Source organism: Lissotriton vulgaris, chromosome 3_1 (assembly GCF_964263255.1).
Source record: "Lissotriton vulgaris chromosome 3_1, aLisVul1.2, whole genome shotgun sequence".
Classification (NCBI taxonomy): domain Eukaryota; kingdom Metazoa; phylum Chordata; class Amphibia; order Caudata; family Salamandridae; genus Lissotriton; species Lissotriton vulgaris.
In genome coordinates, this window is record NC_141689.1 from 365,363,920 (window position 1) to 365,390,272 (window position 26,353).

The following is a 26,353-nucleotide window of genomic DNA, read 5'->3' on the forward strand; positions in this document are numbered from 1 at the left end:
TTTAAACAAAAATTTGTTAGCTGCAATAAGAACACTGGGTTGATATCAATTTCTGGGTGTTGCAACAACATCCATTCTTCAGCTTCCAGTCCGTCAGTGTGTCCAATTGATGTGTACAACGACACAACATCTATGGTACATAGAATATATTCTTTGTCTGTTTGTAGATTGACAGTTGTTAATTTTACCAAGAAATCGGTTGTATCCTGTATGTATGTATGCCATTTTTGAATGAAAGGTTGCAAAAAATAATCAATGATTTGCCCAGCTGGTTCAAAAATTGAGTTGCAGCCTGCCACTATTGGTCGAAAAGGTGGATCTTCTAGTGACTTGTGTACTTTAGGCAACATGTAGATCTTAGGTTTACTAGGATTTTGTGGGGGCTCGTCCCGGGTTCATATCCCGGACGAGCCCCCACAAAATCCTAGTAAACCTAAGATCTACATGTTGCCTAAAGTACACAAGTCACTAGAAGATCCACCTTTTCGACCAATAGTGGCAGGCTGCAACTCAATTTTTGAACCAGCTGGGCAAATCATTGATTATTTTTTGCAACCTTTCATTCAAAAATGGCATACATACATACAGGATACAACCGATTTCTTGGTAAAATTAACAACTGTCAATCTACAAACAGACAAAGAATATATTCTATGTACCATAGATGTTGTGTCGTTGTACACATCAATTGGACACACTGACGGACTGGAAGCTGAAGAATGGATGTTGTTGCAACACCCAGAAATTGATATCAACCCAGTGTTCTTATTGCAGCTAACAAATTTTTGTTTAAAGAATAGCTATTTTCTATGGGCAGAAAGATTTTACATGCAGCTCAATGGGACATCAATGGGCTTTACTGGGGCTCCTGTATTTGCCAATACTTACATGGCGAAATTCGAGCAAGAACATGTGTTCGCGCACAAAGAATGGACGGAACATCTAAAAAATTTTTGTCGTTTCATAGACGATATATTTCTAATATGGTCTGGAACAGAAGCACAGCTACATCACAACATCACACTATTAAACTCAAGGAATCCACGCATTCAGGTAACACACACTGTCAGCAGATCTAAGATAGCATACTTGGATGTGATGGTAGAACTTGAAGGAGATAGGATTAACACTTCCTTATATCGTAAACCAACTGACAAGAACAGTATGTTGCTCTACCACAGCTTTCATCCCCCTAATCTATTGAAGAATTTACCATATTCTCAATTCCTGAGGATCAGGAGAATAGTCACAGGACAAGATGAATGCCTGAAGTACATCAATGAATACAAGGAAAACTACATCAAAAGAGGCTACCCGATGGATATACTGGACACAGCGCAAAACAAAGCAATTGAGAAAAATCGCACTGACCTATTAGTACAGAAACAAAAAGAAGAACAAAAACGGAATGTGTTTGTCTCAAAATACTCCATCAACTCACCGAAATTGAAAAACATTATACAAAAAAGATGGCAACTCCTCCAGCAAGAAAATGACTTTCACAACAGTTTTAGGGATAAACCCTTGTTTGCCTACACAAGGTCCAAAAACCTTAAAGAATTGCTAAAGGATTCGGAGTCCACAAAAAGTAAGGAGTACAAAGGAATGAGAAAATGCACAAATTGTGTGCATTGCAATAATGTGATGGTTGGTAATGTGATCACGCATCCACAATCCGGAAGAAACATCAAATTGAAATTTGTAGGAGACTGTAACACCAATCAGGTTATATACACTATTAAATGCCCTTGCGGCCTTTTATATGTGGGTAAAACCGAGCGGAAATTGAAAATTCGTATCTCAGAGCATAAAAGCAGAATACGAAATAAATCCATGACATCATCCTTAGCAACACACTGGCTAGAGAAACACCACACTATTGCCCAACTGAGATTCACCATTCTAGAGACAGTAACAATTACAGAGGGTTGTGATAAGAACAAGAAATTGTTACAAAGAGAATCTTTTTGGATAAAAATGTTGGGGACACTGACCCCTGGGGGCTTAAATGACCGGATAGAGTTAAGCAGCTTTTTGTAAATATGTGCTCTAGTGTAACATTAATTCTGATGTGTATAGATTCATGACATGCTGTTCAATTTGGCTTTATGCTTTGCATGTTTTCAAGTGATCACTGTTTTCAACGTATATTCTTCATGTATTTTTGATTCCTTCTAACTCTTTTTCCTTATTTTCCTTCACGTATATTTGATTCCTTCTAACTCTTTTTCTTTATTTTTTATTTATAGTTCACTTTACTTTGTTTCACGTATTTTTGGACAAGAAATTAGCTGGTCGCGTTACATCTGTGTACTTTCCGTTTTTAAAAAGTTTTATTGTGGCTTGAAATATCTCGAGGTTGAAACCTATACTTTTGGCTTCGTTTAATACATCTGGCATACGTGGAAATTGTGTAGCTTAGGGTTTTCGCGTAGCACACTAACTGTGTATATCCGAGGAAACGGTAATATATCGAGTTGTGTTGTCCGGTTTTGAGCAGGTAAACAGAATAGGTGACATTTAACAGCGGAGCCTGGTTACCGTAGTTACGGACGACGTAGGTAAAATTGCCATGACATCTCGTATCTGATTGGTTTAGCAGAGTGTTGTTGTAACCAATGGGGAGGAAGGTTACTATAGTTTAACCCAGATTCGATTGAGTTGAACGCAATCGCGGGAGACTTTGAATGTCGGAAGGAGTACGCGAAGATTGTTTGACGAGTTGAAGTTGTTGTTTGACGCGGTAAGGATTTATCTAACTGAGCCAGGTTTTAGAACCTTTTGCAGAATAATTTCTGGAACCGGATCGTGTATTTAGACCCTCTATTTTTTCGACAGAGGAACATCGAATTCCTGATAACACATTAAGAGGCTTAAGGTTTTCAAGAACACGGGATTTCACAAGAAAAGACAGGTACGCTGCTGTATATTGAGTGACTGCTTGGTTGTTAGATATATTTTTTCAGGCTTGTACACAGAGGAGGCAGGCTGATTTTGTCATTCTTGCTCCTTTTTAGTTTTTTGGACCGAAGCAGACCGAAGCTCGCAATAAGTGTATTCAATATAGTGTATAAATGTGAGTAGTTGGTTATGTTTCTTTTAGGGTTTAGATGTTTGCTGATAACTACACTTTGGGTTTTTTCTTCTTTTTTACTCTCTCTGGTGGAGGTATGATTTAAATTGAAGTGAATCATGTACAACATGGACTGATGTGCCTGTTTATGTTATTTTGCAGCATTGCCCCTGACGAAGGGACTCTACATTTGTCCCGAAATGCATTGGGCGGGCGAATCATGATGCATACAACAAAATTCAATATATTGTCAATGTATAAAGTTGTATGATTTTGACTTAAAAAGTGTTTATGTATAAATATAAAATGTTGTGCTGAAATGAGTTCAACTGATGAGTAAAACATATGATTAAAGAATATGTTTCTTTAAAGAAAAGGTTTAAACAGGTTTGATCAATAGATTTTATTTAGTTGTGCGCTACTGAGCCTGTGTTAACTGTTGTTAACCAGCCACATTTTCATTCTAGTCTGTAGAGTGTTAGGGTACACTCATTCAGTCGCTGCACACAGATCACAATATCAGTTTAGATTTGGTAAAATTTGGAACCACAATAGGAGTGCTCGGCGCACAATTGTTCATTACCATTGAAAGGGGGTCATGAGGTACCATTGATTTCCCGACAGACCGATGATAGGGGGAGCGTATGTGTGAGTGAATGAGTAACGGACGCTGGTCGTACGTTTACTGCGTGTAAGTAACCTATCAGTTAAGGCAAGTGTCCGACCGTAAGAGGAAAGACGCTGTGCCAGTTGAGGTAGCAATTACAGTTAGACTGTGGCCGTACAGTCAGAGAAAAGTGATCGCTTGGACGGAAGTAGTCATTTTTCAATGTATGAATGAAAACGCATGTGAGATCGTGAGACGAGTTGAGAAACGAGGGAAGCTGCTGAAGAAAATAGAAGTGACGTCAGCGTAGAGCCGCGCTGAGATTGGTCGGTTGGTGTAGAACCGTGCTGGGATAGGCTGATTAGCGAGAGTCGTACAGGGATTGGTGGTTGTTATCAAGACGCAAATAAGTAAGAAATATCGTACGTGATCAAAATGAAGTGTTTTAAGGGTTTAGGAAAAATCTTTAAAAAGAAAAGGAGAAATTTATATGCCGGAGAAGAAGCTCCACCAGAAGGCACACCTGCATATCATATGGCAGTAAATGTAGGCTTACACTCGATATTATGGATTTCCGAGTGGCACAGGCTAACTGAAGGGCAAAAAGAACTAGCGTTTCCAAGATTTGGAACGTTTAAATTAGAAGTGTTGAACCAACTGAAGGCGACGATGCTTTCAATGAGACCTCTACCGAGGCCAACACAATTTGAAGCTCTTGGTGTGTGGTTTAGAACAGCACACGAAAGGGGCGTAAAGAGGCGCCAAGAAAGAGTGAGAAGATCGGTAAAGGCAGTGCAGGATGCTAAATGGGACGAGGAAGCTAAGAAATGGAGGGTACAAAAGATAGAAGCGGACAAACTGTTCACCATGATAGAGGCTACGGGAGAAAGGAAACCTCTAGAACAAGATGATGAGGAAAGCGAGTCGGAGGAGGATCTAATAGAAAGGTTGTTAACAGATAGACCACCTCCATACAGCGGTGAACTTGCGAGTCCCATATTACCGCAAACGAACGGAGCTAGGTGGGGGGAGTATAAGTCGATCTCGGTAACAGAGTGGGACGCTAATAAGACTGAGGAAATACCCCAAACCAGTTCTGAACAGAGAGTAGTGGGAAGATTTGTGGTCCAGAAGGTGCCGGAGACGCAATGCGCTAGGTCATACCAAATGCCGGACGCCTTGCAGGTCCCGGTCACCATAGGCCCTATTGTGTCAATCTATAACCCAGAAGGGGTCCAGCAGGAGGAACAGGCACGATGGGACAATGAAAGAGCAGAAGAGGAGAATAGGAATGCCACAATGAATTCCCACAGGCAAACACGAGCACCAATAAGTCGGAGTACCCCATTAGATTCCGCAACGGGTCCCAGGGTAGAACAGGGAGGTCGAAGAGGACCAATGGATTTGAGGGGTCCTAAACCAAAAACCCATAAGGAATTAAGGGAATACCTGAGAGAATGGGACGCTGCCGAAGAGGCTCGGAACAAAAGTTTAGAAACGGGATCCGAGTGGAGAGAGCAGGATAACAGGATTCTCTCTCATTGTGGAGCTGGCGAAAGCAGTCCCGAGTGGGAGGGAGGAAGCCAAGAGAGCAGAAGAGATACTTATCCTGCTGATAACAGCAATAGGCTAATGTGCGGAGACAGAAGTACAGGGTGTGGCGAAGTGCCTCGCGTCACCTTCAGTGGAGGGGAACGTAGGACACAGGAGTACCAGAATACCTTTAGGTGCACACACCATGCCCCAGGTGAGAATGTGAGACATTGGAGTCACGGAAACATGGAGAGTCGCGAAGCGTCTCGACATGCATCCGGGGATAGTGGAAGGAGTCATGAGAACTTAGGGAGTCGCGAAACGTCTCGCCATGCATCCGGTGATCACGAAAGAGATCACGGGAACACGGAAGACCGGCGAGGGCCTTTCATTTTATTAAGCGACACCAGACAACAAGCAAGTTATAATGGGTTAGAACCGAACGGTGGATCTTATCTCACACCTGGAGAAACCGAGCCTAGAAATCGGAACATAGGGTTGGGGGACGGAGCATTATTCCACCATACCCCACGTGGAGATGGAAAGGCTTGGGATCTAGAAGGGTGGGAACGAAGAGATGGAAGGAAGACTCCTCATAACTCACCTGTGCTCAGGCGTAGGGCGCATAGTGGAGGTGAGAGGGATATGAGAGAAGAACATAGAACTGAAATGCTGAAAGCAGAAATAAAAGCGAAACGGCTTGATGTGATGAGTTTGAAGGCAGATCTGGATGAATTGATTGATGGTACAGTGCCATTAGAGAGATTAGCCTCGTATACACCAGATGAGATACTGTTTCTATCCAAGGATATTACTCGGAGGGCGAGGACAGTTCATGAGAACTTATCTAATTTAGCAAACAGGTACATGGTAGACCTGTCACGAACTAAGGCTTTACAGAGTAACCATAGGCTAACTTGCACGGATCAGGATTTGGAGGATCGCAGAACGATCGCGCTGAAAGTACACATAAGGGAATTGATCGTAAGTATCAGAATATGGAGAGATCTAGATAGATGGGAGGAAAGATGGTCCAGAAAGGGCTCTGTTAGACGGAGTGTACTTGAGGGCTCCCAGGACACAGGCTTGATGCGTATGGAAGCCTTCCCTTTGCGAGAAATCGCGAATGGAAGCTACGTTCATGTGCCCTGGAGTAGGGGGGATTTGGCGGCATTCACCAATTCCTTCCCAAAGCTTAGGGATAATCCCGTCGAGTGGTATAAGCAGGTAGAAAGATTTGTGAAGATCTCAAAGGTACTGTGGATCGATTTGAATACACTGTTCGATATCGTAGTACCCGGAGACCTATGGACGGCGTGCAAGCTTAGTGTTGAATGGCCCACTTGTGAGCCATCAAGAGACGCCAGGACGAATGGTCCATCTGATAGAGTCATGGAAAAATACGAGAGAGTAATAACGTGGCTAAAGGAGAAAGTGCCGGTGCAAGACATAGACTGGGTAAAGATAGATCGGACTACTCAGGAGCCGAAAGAGACAGTGCATGAGTTTTACGAGAGATTGCTGAAAGCATTCAAGCAATACAGCGGGTTAGATGTGATGGATCCCAAGGACATAGGACAGTTTGTTTCAAAGTTTGTCCTAGGATTGAGACCAGAAATATGCCTAATGATCCAACAGCATCTGATCTGTTGGCAGAACAAACCTTTAGATGAAATTCTGAGGTATGCAAGGTACTGTAGTGACGAGATAGACTCTAAGGCAAAGAAGCTTAAAGAAAAGCTAATGCTAGTGCAAATGCAAGCTGCTGGAAAGGATAAACCGCGGCAGCAGGGAACAGGAACGCAGGCAAAGAAACAGAATAATCAGAGCAGAGACGAGGAAGAAAGACCGAGACCGAGAATGGATATCGCGACACTGAAAAAGACGACGAGATGCCATCAGTGTAATGAGGTGGGACACTGGCGACGCGAGTGTCCTTACAATGTTGAGTCAGGGGAATTAGAGCAGGAGGAGGAAGAGGTTCAGAGCAACGTGGTTAAGGGAGCCACAGTCCCGAAGGGCAAGTTTATCAAAGGGGGGACTCAGACTCCTCGAGCCCCGTTTCCTCAACCACCTCGCATCTCAAACGGAGGGAAAACCTATAGACAGATGCCATTGTTTGTAGGAGGAGAGGAATGTTACTACGTTGATCCTCTTACAGGGCAGCGGGCGAATAGGGAGGAAGATTGTACTCTAGGAGCCGCTTTGGAAGTAGATCAGAGAGGACCATACGTAGAGGCTGAAATAGCGGGATGTCCTACAACCTTTTTGGTGGATACGGGGGCCACTCGATCCACGTTGAGATCGGCGGTAGTCCCGGGTCTGCCAATATCAGGAGAAACGGTTCAGGTGGTAGGAGTTGCGAACAAAAGGATGACGAATCCCTTGACCGAACCAGTGTCAGTAAGGATAGGGAATTACAGTGACGAACATCAGTTTGTGATCTGCGATTCTAGTCCTGTGTGCTTATTAGGGAGAGATTTGCTGTGCAAACTGAATTGCACGATACATTGCACACCAGAAGGAGTAGAAGTGCAGACCAATGATGAGGACGCTGATTTTAAGGTTGTAAACTCAAGGGAGTGTGTGGAACTTTATCCTACTTTAACAGTGGAGGAGCTTCCGCAGGACTTGAGGGAGAAAGTCTCAGCTGAGGTATGGGATTTTACCGGGGAAGAAATTGGATTGATCAAAGGAGTGGAACCGGTAAAAATCTTGGTAAGGCCCCATGCTGAGTATCCAAGAACACCACAGTATAAGCTAACGCCAGAGACGATTGCAGGAATAAAGCCTGTGATCGAATCCATGATTAAACAGGGAATACTGAAGGAGATCGTGGGTAGTCCATGTAACTCCCCGATCATGGGTTTGCAGAAACCTAGTGGAAAATACAGAATAGTGCAGGATCTTCGAAAGATTAATAACATTGTTGTCTCATGTTGTCCAGTGGTACCGAATCCATCAGTCATATTGTTTCAGATACCGTTCCAAGCTGAATGGTTTACCGTGATAGATTTGTGCCAGGCTTTCTTTTCGATACCGTTGGACGAAGAGAGCCAGTATCTTTTCGCTTTCAAGCTGGAAGATCGCGTTTTAACATGGTGTCGTATCCCTCAGGGGTACACAGAAAGCCCGTCGATCTTTAACCAGTTATTGAAACGAAATCTTGAGAGTCTAGTACTGCCCAAGAAGTCAGTTCTGGTCCAGTACATAGACGACCTCCTCGTTGCGTCAGAAACTGAGGAAGCTTGCAGAGAAGACACCATCACCTTGTTAAATCACTTGGCAGAAAACGGACACAAGGTGTCTCCAAGTAAATTGCAGTATTGTAAGACTGAAGTGCAATACTTGGGCCACAGAATTGAAAAGGGAAAGCGGAAGGTGTCTCCAGACAGAATAGAGGCGATTATGAAAATGAACGCGCCTACGACACAAAGAGAAGTCAGGATGTTTCTAGGCATGGTCGGTTACTGTCGACAGTGGATAGCCAACTTCTCACTGAAGGCAAAACCGTTATTACAACTGACGCACAAAGGAGTAAGTGATCCGGTACCATGGGACAAAGATTGTTTGATGGCGTTTTTGCAGCTGAGGGAGGACTTATGTCGTGCCCCGGCTTTAGGAATGCCAGATTACACTAAACCTTTTTTGCTTTACTGCTGCGAGAGAGAGGGATGCGCTTTAGCGGTATTAGCACAGGTCCATGGAGATGCGCGCAGGCCAGTGGCGTACTTTTCGGCTACATTAGATCCAGTAGCCGCAGCCTTGCCCGGATGTCTTAAATCCGTAGCTGCAACGGGTGTCAGCATTGAACGATCTGAAAGTGTAGTTATGGGTCATCAGTTAGAAGTGTATGTACCACATTCTGTAGAACTGTTAATGACCAGGACTAAGACTCAGCATCTGACGAATAGCAGGCTCACACGCTACGAGCAGGTCATACTGGCTGCCGAGAATGTGACCCTCAAGAGATGCTCTGTCTTGAATCCTGCAACCTTGATGCCACTTCCGAATGAAGTGGACGACGATAATTGTACAGAACATGACTGCCTCGATGTGACTGAACTATGTACCAAACCAAGACCAGATATCGTAGATGAACCATTGACAGACCCAGACGAAATTTTCTTCGTCGATGGTTCATGCGTAAGAAGCGATGTCGGTCAGCTGAGAGCAGCTTATGCAGTATGTACGATTACCAGAGTTATAGAAGCCACTTGCCTGGAAGGAGTACACTCCGCACAGGTAGCTGAAATTGTGGCTTTGACTCGTGCTTGCTTAGCAGGCGATAGACTTCGAGTCACTATATACACCGATAGTCAGTATGGATTCGGCGTAGTTCATGATTACGGGCAGTTATGGTCTCAAAGAGGTTATATGACCTCCTCGGGTTCTCCTATTAGGAATGGAGAATTCGTGAAACTACTGTTAGAGGCTTTGCAAAAACCTATGGCCATAGCTGTGGTCAAATGTGTAGCACATACAAAAAATACGGACTTTGTATCACTAGGAAACAAATATGCAGATGAGGTAGCGCGTTACTGCGCAGAGCAGGGATATTCTCACACTGATGCAAAAGTGGGGGGAATCCAGGAAAGAACTGAATTGACCATGCTGTTAGACACTGTGGATACATGGGATGAACTGAGAGCAGTACAGGAAAATGCACCAGATGATGAGAAAAAGAGCTGGGAAACAGCAGGGTGTGAAAAAAGTGAGATGAATTTCTGGGTTTCTGCCGATGGAAGGGCAGTATTACCAAATGAGTTTGTTAGTCCAATGGCAAGGAAATTGCATGGATCAGCACACATAGGAAGAGATGCTATGGTGAGAGTATTCAGACAAACGTGGTTCAATCCTAAATTTAGAGTAGCGGCAGAAGCAGTGTGTCAGCGATGTACGATCTGTCAGCAACTAAATGTGGGAAAGAGAACACCAGTTACCTTGAGTCACATAGGAAGGTCTGGGGGACCTTTCAATAGGATGCAGATTGACTTCATAGAAATGCCTCCATGCAACAGACTCAGATACGTGCTAGTGATTGTTTGCATATTTTCTAGATGGGTTGAGGCTTACCCTACACGTAGGTGCGATACACTTACAGTAGCAAAATTGTTACTTAGAGAGTTGATACCGAGATTTGGGGTGCCATCCTCTTTGGAATCGGACAGAGGAACTCATTTCAATAGCGAAGTGGTGAAGATGCTGTGTTCAGCTTTGAATATCGATCAGAAGCTACACTGCAGCTATCGACCAGAAGCTTCAGGGATCGTAGAGCAAATTAACAGTACTATCAAGTCCAGACTGGCTAAAGTTTGTTCATCGACATCCCTGAGTTGGCCAGACGCACTTCCAGTAGTTCTTATGAGCATACGTAGCACACCTGATAGAAGAACAGGCCTCTCTCCACATGAAGTGCTAATGGGGAGAGCTATGAGATTGCCATCGGTTCCGACTGCAGCGCTAGTGAACATCACAGACGATTTGATCTTGGACTACTGCAAGGGACTATCTGATGCCGTAAATTCTGTGTCCCTCCAGGTCCAGGCTGCAGAGGTTCCATCAGTACAAGACTTGTGCCATGACCTGAGTCCAGGAGACTGGGTGCTGGTGAAGAAGCATGTCAGGAAGAACTGCTTAGACGTGCGTTGGCGAGGACCGTTTCAAGTCATACTTGTAACGAATACCGCAGTGAAGTGTGGAGGTCTGCCAAACTGGATACATGCCTCACACACCCGAAGAGTGCCAACACCTCCAGAAGACACAGCTCCTCTCTCGGATGAGAATCCGGCAGGAAGCGGAGAAGCCATAGAGGGGGAAAGCCAAGCTGTGGAGGTGATCGAAGAAGCTGAAACTGTGTTGGAACAGGACGACGAAGGTCAGGACACTAGTGGGACCGAAGTCGCCTCAGGAGAAGAAAGTAATTGGGAGTCCGACACAGATATCGAACAAATTGAGAGTGACCAAGAGACGGGTCCTGGAACAAGGAGCGGAAAGACGGAAAGCAACGAAGCCAGTTGGCCGGAGAGAAGGAAAAGGCCAAGTTCGGAAAGGAAAAAGGAAAGAACTCTTGCCCCGATCGCTGAAGAATCGGATCAGGAGGAAGAGACGACAGATTCAGGAACTGAGAGTCCACGAAGATCAAGAAGGGTACGCGTGCCCTGCAGAAGGTACGCCACCCCAGAGTGGACTTATCTAGCAGATGTATTGGGGACAGAAATCTGGGAGAGTGAAGAGCGTGAAAGTAATCGATCTCGATCCATTTGTGGCAGTGGAGATATGGATGTTGGCGCCTGGACTCGAGACTGAGGGGTTATTGACTTTCACACTTCCCATACCCCCACGTTTGAGTAAAATTCAAGATTTAGTGCTAAAAAGATTACAATTTCCAACAGTTGGTCAGCAAATGACAGAAGAAGAAGAAAAAGTTATTCGCTTTGAACTATTGATCATTGTTGTGAAAGCTGCAGGTCCGAAAATAATTGTTGATGCATAAAAGACTTTTGTACGTATGTTATAAAGAAGAAGATAACCTAGCGCCGAGTGGAAAGAAGAATAAAATTAGGGATTACATTTAGAGGACGGAGAAGGGCTAGGATTGTCTGCTGCTAAGAAGAGAAAAAGACATTGTGGTGAAAAAGATACCTGTTGATAAAAAGCACTTTAAAGGCTGTGAAAGCAAAACAAGCAACCAAAGACTGAGAAGAGAACTTTCGCTAGAGAACGAGGTACGCTGTTTTGATGACATGGAGAACGGCAACCCAAACCGAAAAGCTAGATGTATAGTAGGTACACTTATAGCAATAGTGATATTTCTCATAATCATAGTAGTAACGATATCTTACATGACAGGACATGAGAATGATAAAAGAATAGCAAATGTAAAAATTGTAACGACTTTGAAACCTGCTCTCGTGGGGAAGAAGGAGGAGAGCAATGTTATACGAGAAAAGGCGTTACTTGCAGATGAAGCTCGTAGATTACATATAGACGAGTCACAAGGAAACTTTAGGTCAAATGCATATGCCAAATTATTGTACGAATATATCGATGCCATGGAGGCCAAAGATTGCTACGTTTGTATGCAATTGCCGGCTTCTGTAGACGAAGGCATTAGATATCACCATCTCCCATTGACTTATGGGATAACATGTAGTTTGTTGCTTAGTATATTTTATGGTAGAGAAGGATTTGAGTACTACTTTTCAAATTATGATTCGGTACTGCCCGAAGTTCCGAATTATAAGCAAATGAATAAGTGGGACTATTACAAAAAGGAGGATAGACTGGCTAAGTTCTTTCTTCCTTGGGACACATTAGATACATCATATGCACGTAGAAATAATCTGACTTGCAAAGTATCAGAAGTAGAGAAGAGGTTTATAGCACAAGTAGATGATCGATGCAGACGGCAGAAGATTCTAAAAATGTCAGGACAATGGAAAACAGATTGGACAGAAGAAGAGAAGGCACATAAAAAGAAAGGTAGCAATGGTCCAATAGCATTGGATAAAACGCAGAAAGGAAAGTTATGTTTAACTCGAAGCAAAACGTATTATGAGAGTGAATTTGTAGGTGAAGTTAGTTGTGAGCACTCTTTTAGACTAGAGTATTACACGAAAGATTTTATGAAAGGGATGCAAGCTATTCCGAATGTGTATTTTGTATGTGGGAGAAATGCCTATGTAAAACTTCCAGACAATTGGTATGGTTCGTGTTACTTGGCAATTGTCTTCCCCAAAATATATCATGCAAAGGATTTAGCAATCATAGAAGGAAAGGCTTCGAGGAGAACGAAAAGGGAAGTAGGAGATGCAGAAGTAGTAGGAGATGTATTTGGAGCGATGTTTCCATTGTTAGGTTTGATTCTTAACGATGTTAAGATTAGAAGGTTAGCGACAGTCGTAGATAGATTGTCTGCTAGCACTGCAAGATCATTAATGTTAATAGAGGGTGAGATGCAGTCGATTAGAGCAATGGTTTTACAGAACAGACTTGCTTTAGATGTAATATTAGCAAAAGAAGGCGGAGTTTGTAAAGCTTTGAAAGTTCAGGAATGTTGTACTTATATTCCTGATAATTCAAAACCACTTGAGAAAGTCATACAGAACATTACACAGATTCATCAAGAAATTGAAGATTTATCAAAAATAAATGTTTGGGAAAAAGTAGGAAATGGAGTGGGAAAGGTTGGAAGTTGGTTTGCTAATCTAGGCCAAAATATAGTTTGGTATATTTTAAAGCCTGTATTAATAGTAGTAATCTGTATAATTACATTATTAGGATTAGTAAAATTGTATAAATGGTATAGGTCGAACCAGTTACAAAGATCGATGAGAGACCAAGAAAGGAGACTAGCTGTTCTACAAGATCAACAGTATACAAGTCTGAGAGCACTTGAATCAATAAAAAGAGGAAATGATGTAACTAGTTCTGTATAAAGAGGATGTATTCAAATTGCTTTTAGTGATGACTCCTAAAAGTCATCAAAGGGGGGAACTGAGAGAGCGCAATTTGAATGCAAAGTATATAGTAACCATATCTAGACGTATATGTTATAAACGTAGGAATGAAACGCATATCGTAATGTAAAGTTGGCGACTATAGCATAAAGGCCAATGAATGTGATAACATGGTATAGGAAATGTAAATGTATTCACATGTTAAAATGCATTAGATTTAGAAGACCCGTATATATGATGGGTAATGTAGAAATGCTTAGGAAATATCGAACGTGCACAGTAGAATTCATGTACGTGTGTGACTTTAAATTGGAGAAGCGGCGAGAATTATAACGTGGAAAGACGTAAACGTGGAGAAACGTGGATGAATGTATAAGCAAGGAAAATGCATAAGTTATATTCTATGCAGTCGTATTCTATGTATTAACTAGGGCTTTTGCTGAAGTACGAATATATAAATGTATGCCAAAGGTTATACTGTGTAGAAGGTTCCTGTAGGAATGCTGGAAGAGTTTAGGTCATTTGTGTTTGTAACCTAACTGGTCAAGAGTTCGAAGGAGCATAGTCAAATGTATGTAATTTAGAGGGCTTGTGAAAGTCGTAAATAGCTTGATGTGGACGTGAGAGCCGAGAAGTCTAGCACTTGTTAGATTTAAGGTGACAATGCCGGACGGAGCTTATTGCTCGAACGTGAGGAGAGACACTTTGAATGTAGACTATGTTTTGACAAGACCATTCACAGGACCTAGCAGGGTCAAGTTAAGAGACATAGAATTAAGGCCTTGTCTAAATTCATATGTTACTCGATCTGAAAAGAGTCAGTAAAAGTCGACGATGAGATGATGGAGATGACATCTGAAGAAAAAGGTCAACTTAACGAACGACGCAAGGAGTGGACCAATGGAAGAAGCAGGAAGTTGACATCATCGGGGAAAGTCCGTGGTGGGCGTCAAGGGGCGTTCCACCCACACTGTGATTGTGTATTTTAGGGACAGCACCCCGGGGAGGAGGTAGCAATGAGCATTTGGCAATCAGGAGAGGGCAATCAGAGAAGGGCGAATTGCTCAGAGCAAAGGCAAGGGTAGATGCCTTGAGCAGATGCGCTGAGACATCAGAAGCGCAAGGGAGCAGTAGGCCGAGGACCCTTAGAGAGCGGATGGGTAGGCAGATAGGGTACTGCTTCTGAAACTTAAGATTTCCTTTAGAGGCTAAAGAGAGTTTGAACTTCTTTGGAAGTCAAACTGCTGACACCTTTTTAGGGAAGAAACTTGCGAAGTAGGATTGTCACATAGCATAGAGTAGGGACAGATTAACTTGATGATATTTTTATCTTACTGCAGATGACGCAGAAGGAACTACTTCACACCGAAGCTTAAGCGGCTGATATTGTAACCGATTTTGTATATTGTATTCTTTTGAGATTTTATCCTGAGTGGATTGTAACGCATTCAAATTAACTTTATATAAACTCTTAAAACTTTATCAGTTGTAAGTGGTTCTTCAGAGTGGCGTCAGTTAATGGGGTTTATCTAACCAATGCGGGGGTTGTCTTTTACTCAATGACAGATACAAGCGGTCCAAAACAGATGAATGGGATTCTTTATTAAATTTATCATAATCATAAATTGGTATCAAAATCTCATTCCCCGCAGTGCACAATAGTAACTCCCTAAATCTTATGGTCAGTACATTACAAAGATGGAGAGATTGCATTTGGGCTAGTAACAGTCATGAGAGAAGTCCAGTGTTTCTCAGTGAACCTTTCAATACCTAAAATGCCAAAGCGCTCCTTTTGTGTGTATAGCGCTATATTCATACATGCTTATCAGGAGATATTTGCTGTTTTTTTCGCTGTGGGTGAGCAGTGGGTGGATACATCTTTATGTGCTTCTATTTGCTTTTGTTCTGGGTTTATTCCAGCATCTTGAGTTGTAGCTAAGGATTAGGGTTGAGGTTGCTAGGTTTCATTCACCTCTGCATCGGCTAAAATGTGCGCCATGTGCCATGACCTGCCCAAACCTCATGGATGCATCACCAACCATTACTCATGTCATCCTCGTCCCACTATACATGCACCTTGTGGAATACAGAGACTCCAGGAGCTGACCAGGCCCCATCAGGAATGGGGAAGCGTCCATGTAATAGCCATCTCTCTTGTTAGAAAGCGCAGTGCAAGCTCACTGATGTGTCTGCACTTCAGGGATTCCGTCACATTGACGTACGTGTCCACCCTCCTACAGTCACAACCTGAGCCGTATGGTGTGCTGTATGCTTCACAGACACGTCTTCTTTGTGTTTAGTAACAGGACAGCATTGGCCTGCGGGCACTGAATCTTTGCCAGATTTCTCAACATGATTCTATTTTTTAGAATAAACATTCCCTTCCCTTATTTTATGGGTCAAGGTGATCCAAAGAATGGTTGAATCACCTCATCTGATGAACATCTTCTTGCTCTCACTCTTTATTGTATGGGTGCTCGGATACCCCATGTTCATCATCTGAGTGCTTCCATATAGAATCATATTATATGCTGTCATGTTCTCCTTTATTTGTCACACCCACTACACCCTGATGAGACACGCGGAGTTCATGCCTCTGCTTCAGCATGCAAGTTCTTCCTACTACCACTACACAGTAGATCAGTTTTTTCTAAAAACATTTCACGTGCCTCTATTCATCTCCTCTATTTTTTATTTAGCTGCCTATTGGTTTTTCCATTTGGTACATTCCGTCTCGGAGTAACTCACATTGCGTTGAAATATACCCATTTCTCTACAAGGAGTCATTGTTAAGCGTGGGCGAATTTGCAAATCTGTCGATCGCGAATTTGCGTATATGCGAACTCGCAATCCGCAAAATCCACGAATTCTCGCGAATTTGCAGATTTTTTTTTGTGTTCGTAAGGGTTTCTGTCAGTTCGCGAGGGTTTTGTACCAGTTCGCAATTGCGAACTTACTTGTCGGCTCGCAACGGTCGCGACTATGTTGTTTCTACACCTGGTTCATCATCACAGGTTCACAGCACCCTCTGTTTCACCACTGCCACCCTGTTTCACCCATGCCACCCTCTGGTACATCAATGCCACCCTCTGGTTCATCACTGTAGATTATGGGGGGGGGGGGGGGAGCAAGCACACCTGCCCTGCTTCAACTGACATGAATTAATTTGGGTTGATTTATTAATGTGTCACTGTTTTAAAATTCCAGTCTGGAACCTGCTTCCTTATCTGTAATTTGCTTTCTGTTGCAGTGCATTTTTTTTCCAGGAGCTTTGTGGCCTACTTGTAGCTATTCTATGAGCCTGCTGTGAGGGTCAGAGCAGGGTCATAGAATTGTTGCAACTAGCAACTAAACTCTGGAGGGGCCCCAGTCAGGAAGCACTACAGGGAATGGTTACTAATGATGAGTTTGAACGTTTGCACCTGCTGAGCGCTTTCAGTTTTGCAAAACTTGTTTTTCTGTAGAACAGCAACTGTAATGCCCCAAACAAACATAGGCAACTGAACTCTGGAGGGGCCCCCTCAGTAAGTACTACAAGGAATGGTTACTAATGATGAGTGAACTTTTGCATCTGCTGAGTGCTTTCAGTTTTGCAAAACTTGTTTTTCTGCAGAACAGCAACTGTAATGCCCCAAACAAACTTACTTGTGAAAGTCGATTTCTAATCCAAAAGTGATCCAAAGGAAGTCAAAAGGCCTCAAATCCAAAAAAGTGCAGGCAAATGTCAACCTGAGGAGTTATTCAGATAAAAATCATCATTTTCAGAAGGTCTATGCTGCTTGCTAGTGGATTTCTTGTGCAGAATTGCAAATTTTGTAATTTTGCGAGTGCAAGATTGTTGCTGCCCGCCGCACCTACATGTTCGCGATGAGTCATCAAACTCCAGCGGGATCCCGCAGCAAGATCCAAAAAGGCGCAGCACTCGCAAAATATCGAGAAAAACAACTCGGCAAACGCTGAATGTCGGTAAGTGAACGCCGCACGCTGCAATATTGTATCAGCAAGAAAAAAAATCCGCTGCATGCGAATTTGCGAATTTTTGGTAAATTCACGAGAGTTCGCGGATTGCGAATTTACCGAAAATCCGCAAAATCCGCGAGCGGAACGGATTTTCCGCCCATGCTTAGTCATTGTAGTCACACTAGTGCTTGAGTAAGAGTAATATGGTCAACTTCATGTACCTTCTAAAGCAACTGATCAGTGGCATTTGTTTAGAGGTCAGGGACATTCAACAAACCATGACACACAGGTTCTTCGCCCAGTTTGATGAAAATGGGTTATCATCCACTAATGCAGAGAAAAAGAAGCCTGACCATTCCTAAAGTGGCAAACTGAAAAAACTACGATATAGCCGAATTTAGGGGCATATTATCAAGGGGGCTTATCTCCGCATTTTTGGCATTAAAAGCCAAGAAAGCGGAGATAAAATTATCTCCCTATTACCTAGCTGTCGCTAACACCAGTTAGTGACAGCTAGTAGGAGATAGCGACCATCTTGGGCCCCACTTTGCATGTCAGTGATATTTATCATTAATGACATGCAAAGTGGGTGTGCCAAGATGTTGCTATCTCCTATTACCAACTTTTGGAGATATTCGCGCTAAGCGAAAATATCTCCAAAAGCTAACACCTGCCCTGAGCAGTTCTTAGCCATTTTATCCAATGGGAGGTGGATAACATGGCTAAGAGCATCAGCTCGGTAATGCATGAATATCGCGGACTTTTCAGCGATATTCATGTATTGCGGCAGATTTTTATCGCATTTGCGATAAACCTTGGTAATACCAAGGTTTATCTGCGATAAAAATCGCCGCTGCTCAGCGGTAAATTTTTGTCTCTAACCAAGCAATAGCGATAATTATCGCTATTGCTTGGTAATATGCCCCCAAGTTTCTTCATGCTCTTAATCCATCTTACAATGTAAGCCAAATGTACTAATTCATTCTGCCACAACTTCCAGGCCCTCATCTAGCAGGAGGAAAGTCTGGGTATTTGTTAGACCTGACATCATTGGCTTGAGTCTCTCCTCCATTTTTTCTGTTTGCCTCTACTGTGTTACGATGTTTTGCTGGTATATGCTTTGGGCGCCGTGTCACTGCTGATCAGTGCCATAGCGCAAGTGCTCCCTCTGTTAAAATGATGTATCTATTGTATCCATGTTTGGCTTATTTGGTTTACTGTCAGTCCCTAGTCTAGTGCACCAGGAGTGCCAGGGCTTGTAAATACAAATGCCGCTCGTGGGCTTGCAGCACGTGTTGTGCCACCCACAGGAGCGGCCTTGTAAACGAATGTCTACGGGTCGGTCATTGCGAGACCCACGTGCAGTCCTGCACTGTCACGTCGGCTGCGCAGGTATACCTACTTGCCAGCCCCTCCAACCTTCCCTTAGCTTCATGTTAGTCACCCCTATGGTAGGCCCATGGGCAGGGTGCATTGTAAGTGTAAGGTAGGACAAGCCTGACCAAGTTGGCATGTCCTGATACTGAAGTGCCGCCATCTTAGGGCTTCACCATTGCGAGGTAGCCTGCTCTCCGTTGGATAGAATGGGCCGCCGGGATTATTAACGCTATAATCCTAGCTGGCCCGGGGAGCATGGTGCAATGTCGAGTTTGGTATCCCTGAACTCGGGGTTTAATTACGCATCCGTTGGTGTGGATGGTCTTTGGACTCTGGGTTCGAAAATGGCACTTTTAGAAAGTGTCTATTTTCTTGTCTAACCATATCTGGTCTCTGCTGGTCTTGCGTATGTGTGACAGGAGCTGGGTGGCTCCAAGAGGTCTGGATGAGTCAGTGTGGGATGAGTGGGACATTACGTTGAGAGTAGGGGGAGAGTAGTTGTTGATAGCCTGCCTTGCCTGATACAATGCTGGCTCCACCTCCTGCCGAGCGACTGATGGCTCTGTACCTGCCATGGACGATCCTAGCCCCACCTCCTGCCAGGAGGGCGATAGCTCTGCTCCTGCCAGTGTCAATGCTGGCTCCACCTCCTGCGGGGCGTCTGAGGACCCGGCCCGGCTCAATGAATAGGCCAGGTGCTACTGCCTAGCTCCACCCACCACAGACCCAGGATGTTGGGAAACCCCCCGCATAGACAAAGGGATCAAAGACGAAAAGGGGTATAAGAGGAGGACCCCTGAACTAGGAAATCAGATCACTTCTGACAAGGAACCCTGTAACCAAGGACAAGAAGCCTGTTGATCTAAAGGACTGCCTACCCCTTCTGCCAGTGTGCTGTTGTTGGGGGAATCCTGCAGTGCTTCTTTATTTTTGCCAAGGAACCAGGAGAGAGGAACTGTGTGTGTACTCTCACGCTTGCTAAGAAAATCTCCAAGGACTGGAAGAGTGCCAGTCTCCTGCCGAAGTCACAGGGCTAAAGGACTTCACCTGCTACAAAGTGCTATCTGCTGGAAGTGTGAATCCAGCATCTCCGAAAGAACCAGCAACCACGACGATCGGACGCTGGGCCCAACCGACGCCAGCAGCAACGCCAGTGAGTAGGAGTACGGCTCTAACTCCAGAGGACCTCGTGTCTGCCCCGCTGCTGATCGCATCAACCGTGTGCCCTTCGACGCCGTGAGCGCTGCTCACTCTGTGCAACTGCATCATCGACAACGCCTGCTGAGGCCTGATCGACACCGGAGACGCGACGCCGGATTGCTCGACGCCGCTGATCATCGTGTACTTCATTTTCCTAAGGTACTGTGTTGTTGGGGGTCCGTGTGACTCCAGGCCCGACGCAGCGCTCCTCGCGGTCGACGCCGAAACCTGTGGATTATCTCTGCCCAGCGTTGTGTAGCTCCCGTGTGAGTTACCCTGTTGCTAAAGAACTGTGTTTCCAAGAAGAAGATTTGCTTGATATAAAAGACTCTTGTGCTAAAGAAGAAACTACCTTTGAACTATCCTTTTTCCTTCCCGAACGTATTTATTCCGATTGTGTACAGTTTTGCCGTTATTTTGGTCTTGTGCTAAGCCTTATATAAAAATACTTATTTTTATAATACTACGGTGTCGTGTCCATTTGTAGTGTATTCACTGTGTTACTGTATGTGGTCATAATTGCTTAACACACAGCCTCTGAGATAAGCCTGTTCTGCTCTGCCAAGCTACCAAGGGGGTGAGCAGGGGTTATCGAAGGGTGTGATCCCCTTGCCCTGACTAGAAAAGGAGTGTCCCTATTTGTCAGAAGTGTATACCTCTGCCAACTAGAGACAGCCGGTTCTAACATTGGATGCAGCGGTGAGGATTTGGACCTTGCATTTATGACCCATGTACAGTGATTAGTGTGCGCTACATAGTGAAAGCAGACCATAACGCAGTCACAATCTGATTCGGAAGGATCCTATTTTTGTTCTCCGCTTTCCTGAAACTTGATTTTCTGAACACTGCCAGTTTAACCATGAGTGACAACGGAGTCACTGCCCCTGCTATCGTTGTTGTGGAGGAGTTCGAGAGGAGTAAGCTAAAGAAATACAAGAAAGATGAGCTGAAACACTTTTGCAACCAGTTTGAAGTTCCTACCACCGGCCTCTCGAGAAAAGATGATTTTTATAAAGCATTGCAGGCCTGGTGGGAGTCCAGAAATCCCTCTGATGTGGTGGTGGTACCCACAGAGGAAGGGGATGAGGAGGTGCCGGTGAACGGACCTGTGGCCTCTCCCGGAAGCAGTGTTTCCTCCAAAGGTCTTTCCCCTGAAGAAAGAGAAGAAAGGGCGAAAGAGCGAGCTTACAACATGGAGATGGCAAGGCTAAAGATAAATGGGCAGTTGGAGTTAGAAAATGCGAGAGGTAGAAGGGAAACTGATTTAGAGATCAAAAAGTTGGAGTTTGAACGAGAGAAGTTAGCTTTGGAGCGTGAAGCCAGGTTGAGGGAACTGGATATCCAAGCTAAAAAGTTAGAATTGAATCCCTCTGGTGGCAGCATTCCATCCGAGCCTGCAGAAAGTAAGTTTTACTTCCCGAAAGATGTGATCAAAGATTACAATAAGAATGAAGATATTGGTCAATGGTTTAAAGCATATGAGTTAGCATTGTTGGCCCACCAGGTCCCTGAGAAGAATTGGGGAGCAGGGTTGTGGGGTCGCTTTGTGAATGAGGGAAGAGATACCCTGTTAGACATGCCTGTTGCGGATAGGATGTCGTATGCTCATATGAAAGATGCTTTAATGTTGCGATATGGCTTAACCCCCGAGCAGTACAGACAAGCTTTTAGAGAATGTAAGAAGTTGCCTGGTACGACGTGGGTTGAATATGTGTCTTACTTTTGCAGAGCCATGGATGGTTGGGTAAAGGGCAGCAAAGTGGAAAGTTATGAAGCTCTCTATGATTTGTTTGCGTGGGAGCACTTGTCTAATAACTGTTTTCCAGAGCTGCGCCAGCACCTGATTGATAGCAAGATATCTAACCCTAGAAAACTTGCTGAGGAGGCGGACCGCTGGGTCAGTACCAGGGTCCACAAGGGTCCAGTGGGAGACTCAGCCAAAGGTGGGCAGGGTCCCCAGCAGAAGAGTGGGGGGGACAAGGGTAAACAGAAGGAGTCTCAGAAAGGGCCCCAAAGTAATCCCCAAGGGAACCAAGGGAAGGGTTCCCAGCCTCCCCCTGAGAAGAAGTCAGGGGCCCCGACGGGTAAACCTGTTCATAGGGGCCCCCTAACCTGCTACGGTTGTGGGCAGGTGGGACACCGGTTTTATGACCCCCAGTGTCCCAAGAAGGATTCGAATGCACCGCCGCGTGCACCCCCTCGTCAGTTGGCAAGTGTAGCCTTGGGAGGGGAGGAGATGGTTGTCCATGGTGGGAGGGGTCCCGCAGAAATGTCCCTGGTCTCGCTAGGAGACATGCAAATGGTCCCTCCACCCCCTCTGCCTAGTAACACTAGTAAATATAGGCAGTGGGTGACCATTAATGGCCAGAGAGTGGAAGCTCTCAGAGACACCGGAGCGAGTGTGACAGCTGTCAAGTGTCACTTGGTGTCCAGAGAGCAGGTGGTTCCCCACGCATTCTACCCCGTGATAGCTGCCGATAACTCCCAGAAAGAGTGTGAGGTGTCTCAGGTTTCCTTTGAATGGGGGGGAGTTTCAGGTACTCTTCAAGTTGCTGTGAGGCCCGCCATGCCTGTCGACTGTCTCCTGGGCAATGATTTGGAAGACTCCCCTTGGGCTAAGGTGGAGAGAGCGGCGCACTTGAAAATGTTGGGTGTGCCAGAGTGGGTGTGTGCAACCACTCGATCCATGACAGCGAGTAAGGGTGTTGATGGGGTCCCGGAGCCTGAAAGTACGGCCCAGGGACCAGCTGTGAAGAGAAGAGGCAGGAGGCGCGGGAAACCGGCCCCCGTTGTTCCCGTGGTCCAGAAGGAGGTAGACCCTGAGGGGGATGCCCTGGAGCCCACCGGGGAACAAATTGCCGAACTGGGAGATCTGCCCGAGCTGACCCACTGGCAGCAGGATGGTGGTCCCTCCAGGGAGGAATTCTGTGCCGAACAGAAAGAGTGCCCTTCTCTTGTGGGCATGAGGCAGCAGGCCTCAGCCCAATCCTCAGGTGATCAGTCAGGGTCACATTTTGTGTACTGGGAGAACGACCTCCTGTATAGCGAGCCTAAGGCTGCTGAGCCTGGGTCAGCCCGTGTGCTGGTGGTACCCCAGCGCTTCAGAGCCTTCCTACTGGGTTTGGCTCATGACGTACCGTTAGCTGGACATCTGGGGCAGAACAAGACCTATGACAGGCTTGTCACCCATTTTTATTGGCCTCAGATGCGTAGGGATGTAGACATCCATTGCAAGACTTGTCGCACTTGCCAGGCAAGTGGGAAAAGCGGAAGGAAGCAGAAGGCTCCCCTCCAACCTTTTCCGGTGGTCAGCACCCCCTTTGACCGGGTGGGTATTGACATTGTTGGGCCCCTGGACCCCAAGACAGCCCTGGGCAACAGGTTCATCCTGGTCTTGGTGGACCATGCCACAAGGTACCCGGAAGCCATCCCTCTCAGGACAGTGACGGCCCCCGTGGTGGGACAGGCACTGATGGGTGTTTTCTCCCGGATGGGGTTCCCCAGAGAGGTGGTGTCCGACCGAGGCACCAACTTCATTTCGAACTATATGAAGTCTCTGTGGAAGGAGTGTGGGGTAACCTACAAGTTCACCACTCCTTACCACCCTCAAGGAAACGGGCTGGTTGAGAGATTCAACCGGACCCTGAAAGGCATGATTATGGGTCTTGAAGAACCAATGAGGCGGAAATGGGACGTCCTCTTGCCATGCCTGTTGTTTGCTTACCGTGAGGTGCCGCAGAAGGCTCTAGGGTTCAGCCCCTTTGAGCTCTTATACGGTCACCCGGTAAGAGGACCTTTGAGTCTGGTCAAGGAAGGCTGGGAGCAATCTCCCAGGAAACCTCCCCAGGATGTATACAGCTACATGCTGGCCTTTCGGAACCAGACTCAGCGCTTCAGAGAACTTGCTCAGGCAAATCTGGAGGCCAGCCAGGAGGAGATGAAGCGATGGTACGACCGGAATGCCACTCTGGTAGAGCTTCAGCCTGGTCAGGAAGTGTGGGTCATGTCCCCTGTGGAACCTTGTGCGCTCAAGGACAGGTGGACTGGACCGTTTAAGGTTGTGGAGAAGAAGAGCGATGTCACCTACTTGGTGGACTTGAAATCTCCCAGGAACCCCTTGCGGGTCCTGCATGTCAACCGTTTGAAGCCCCACTTAGAAAGGTCCGAAGTGGGCATGCTCTTAGCTACAGATGATGAAACGGAGGAGGAGAGTGAGCCTCTTCCCGACCTCCTATATGCTAAGAAGCAAGACGGGTCAGTGGATGGTGTGGTCCTCTCTGACACACTGACCCTTGAGCAGAAACAGGATTGTCACCAACTGTTGGGACAATTCCCGGATCTGTTTTCCTTGGTTCCGGGTGTCACGCATTGGTGTGTCCATGACGTTGACACCGGAGACAGCCCTCCTGTGAAGCACAAGGCTTACAGGGTGACTGACAAGGTCCGAGCGTACATTAAGGAGGAGGTCTCCAAAATGTTCGCATTGGGGGTGATTGAGTCCTCTAGCAGTCGTTGGGCCAGCCCAGTGGTCTTGGTCCCGAAGGCTGCAGCGCCTGGTGCTTCACCAGAACTCCGGTTCTGCGTGGACTACCGAGGGCTCAATTCAGTCACGAAGACTGACGCGCACCCCATCCCCAGAGCTGATGAGCTCATCGATCGGTTGGGGGCTGCCCGGTACCTTAGTACGTTTGACTTAACGTCGGGGTACTGGCAGATCGCCTTGACTGATGGGGCAAAAGAGAGGTCAGCATTCTCCACACCAGATGGGCTATACCAGTTCCGGGTGATGCCCTTTGGGATGAAGAATGCCCCCGCCACCTTCCAGAGGTTGGTCAACCAGGTCTTGGCTGGACTGGAGGAATTCAGCGCCGCCTACCTGGACGACATCGCAGTGTTCAGCGCCAGCTGGGAGGAACACTTGCGTCACCTCCAGGAAGTGTTGTTGGCTCTGCGCGGAGCAGGCCTCACAATCAAGGCCAGTAAGTGCCAGATTGGGCAGGGTTCTGTGGTGTACTTGGGGCACCAAGTAGGGAGTGGTAAGGTGGCCCCCCTGCAACCCAAGATTGATACCATCCTGGCTTGGGCACCGCCCAAAACCCAAACACAGGTGAGAGCCTTCTTAGGACTCACGGGTTCACGGGTTATTACAGGAGGTTTGTCAAGGATTACGGTAACATTGTGCACCCCTTGACTTCGCTGACTTCCAGGAAGCAGCCACGAAACGTGATCTGGACTGATGCCTGTCAAACGGCCTTTGACACCCTGAAAACTGCAATGTGCACAGCACCTATACTCCAAGCACCCGACTTTTCGAAAGAATTCATTGTTCAGACGGACGCTTCAGAGCATGGCGTGGGGGCTGTTCTAGCTCAGGTGAATGAAGAGGGCCGAGACTTGCCTGTAGCCTTCATCAGTAGGAGGTTACTTCCCAGGGAAACGAGGTGGAGTGCGATAGAGAGAGAAGCATTTGCTGTGGTCTGGGCGCTGAAGAAGCTAAGACCCTACCTGTTTGGGACTCACTTCCGGGTTCAGACAGACCACAGGCCCCTCAGATGGTTAATGCAAATGAGGGGTGAGAATCCAAAACTGTTGAGGTGGTCCATTGCTCTACAGGGGATGGACTTTACGGTGGATGGTCTGTCCAGATTTTTCCGCCTTAGTGATGAGGACTCCCTAGGTTAAGGGTAGTTCTCCCCACATTTCAGCTGGAGGGGACACGTGTTAGACCTGACATCATTGGCTTGAGTCTCTCCTCCATTTTTTCTGTTTGCCTCTACTGTGTTACGATGTTTTGCTGGTATATGCTTTGGGCGCCATGTCACTGCTGATCAGTGCCATAGCGCAAGTGCTCCCTCTGTTAAAATGATGTATCTATTGTATCCATGTTTGGCTTATTTGGTTTACTGTCAGTCCCTAGTCTAGTGCACCAGGAGTGCCAGGGCTTGTAAATACAAATGCCGCTCGTGGGCTTGCAGCACGTGTTGTGCCACCCACAGGAGCGGCCTTGTAAACGAATGTCTACGGGTCGGTCATTGCGAGACCCACGTGCAGTCCTGCACTGTCACGTCGGCTGCGCAGGTATACCTACTTGCCAGCCCCTCCAACCTTCCCTTAGCTTCATGTTAGTCACCCCTATGGTAG

The 26,353-nt window shown here is 45.9% G+C and overlaps 1 protein-coding gene across 1 annotated transcript in view; it reads right to left on the reverse strand.

Moving 5' to 3' along the window:
* Positions 1 to 26,353, reverse strand: part of PLCXD3 (phosphatidylinositol specific phospholipase C X domain containing 3) — a 597,329-nt gene that overhangs the window by 505,977 nt on the left and 64,999 nt on the right. The window lies entirely within an intron of this gene.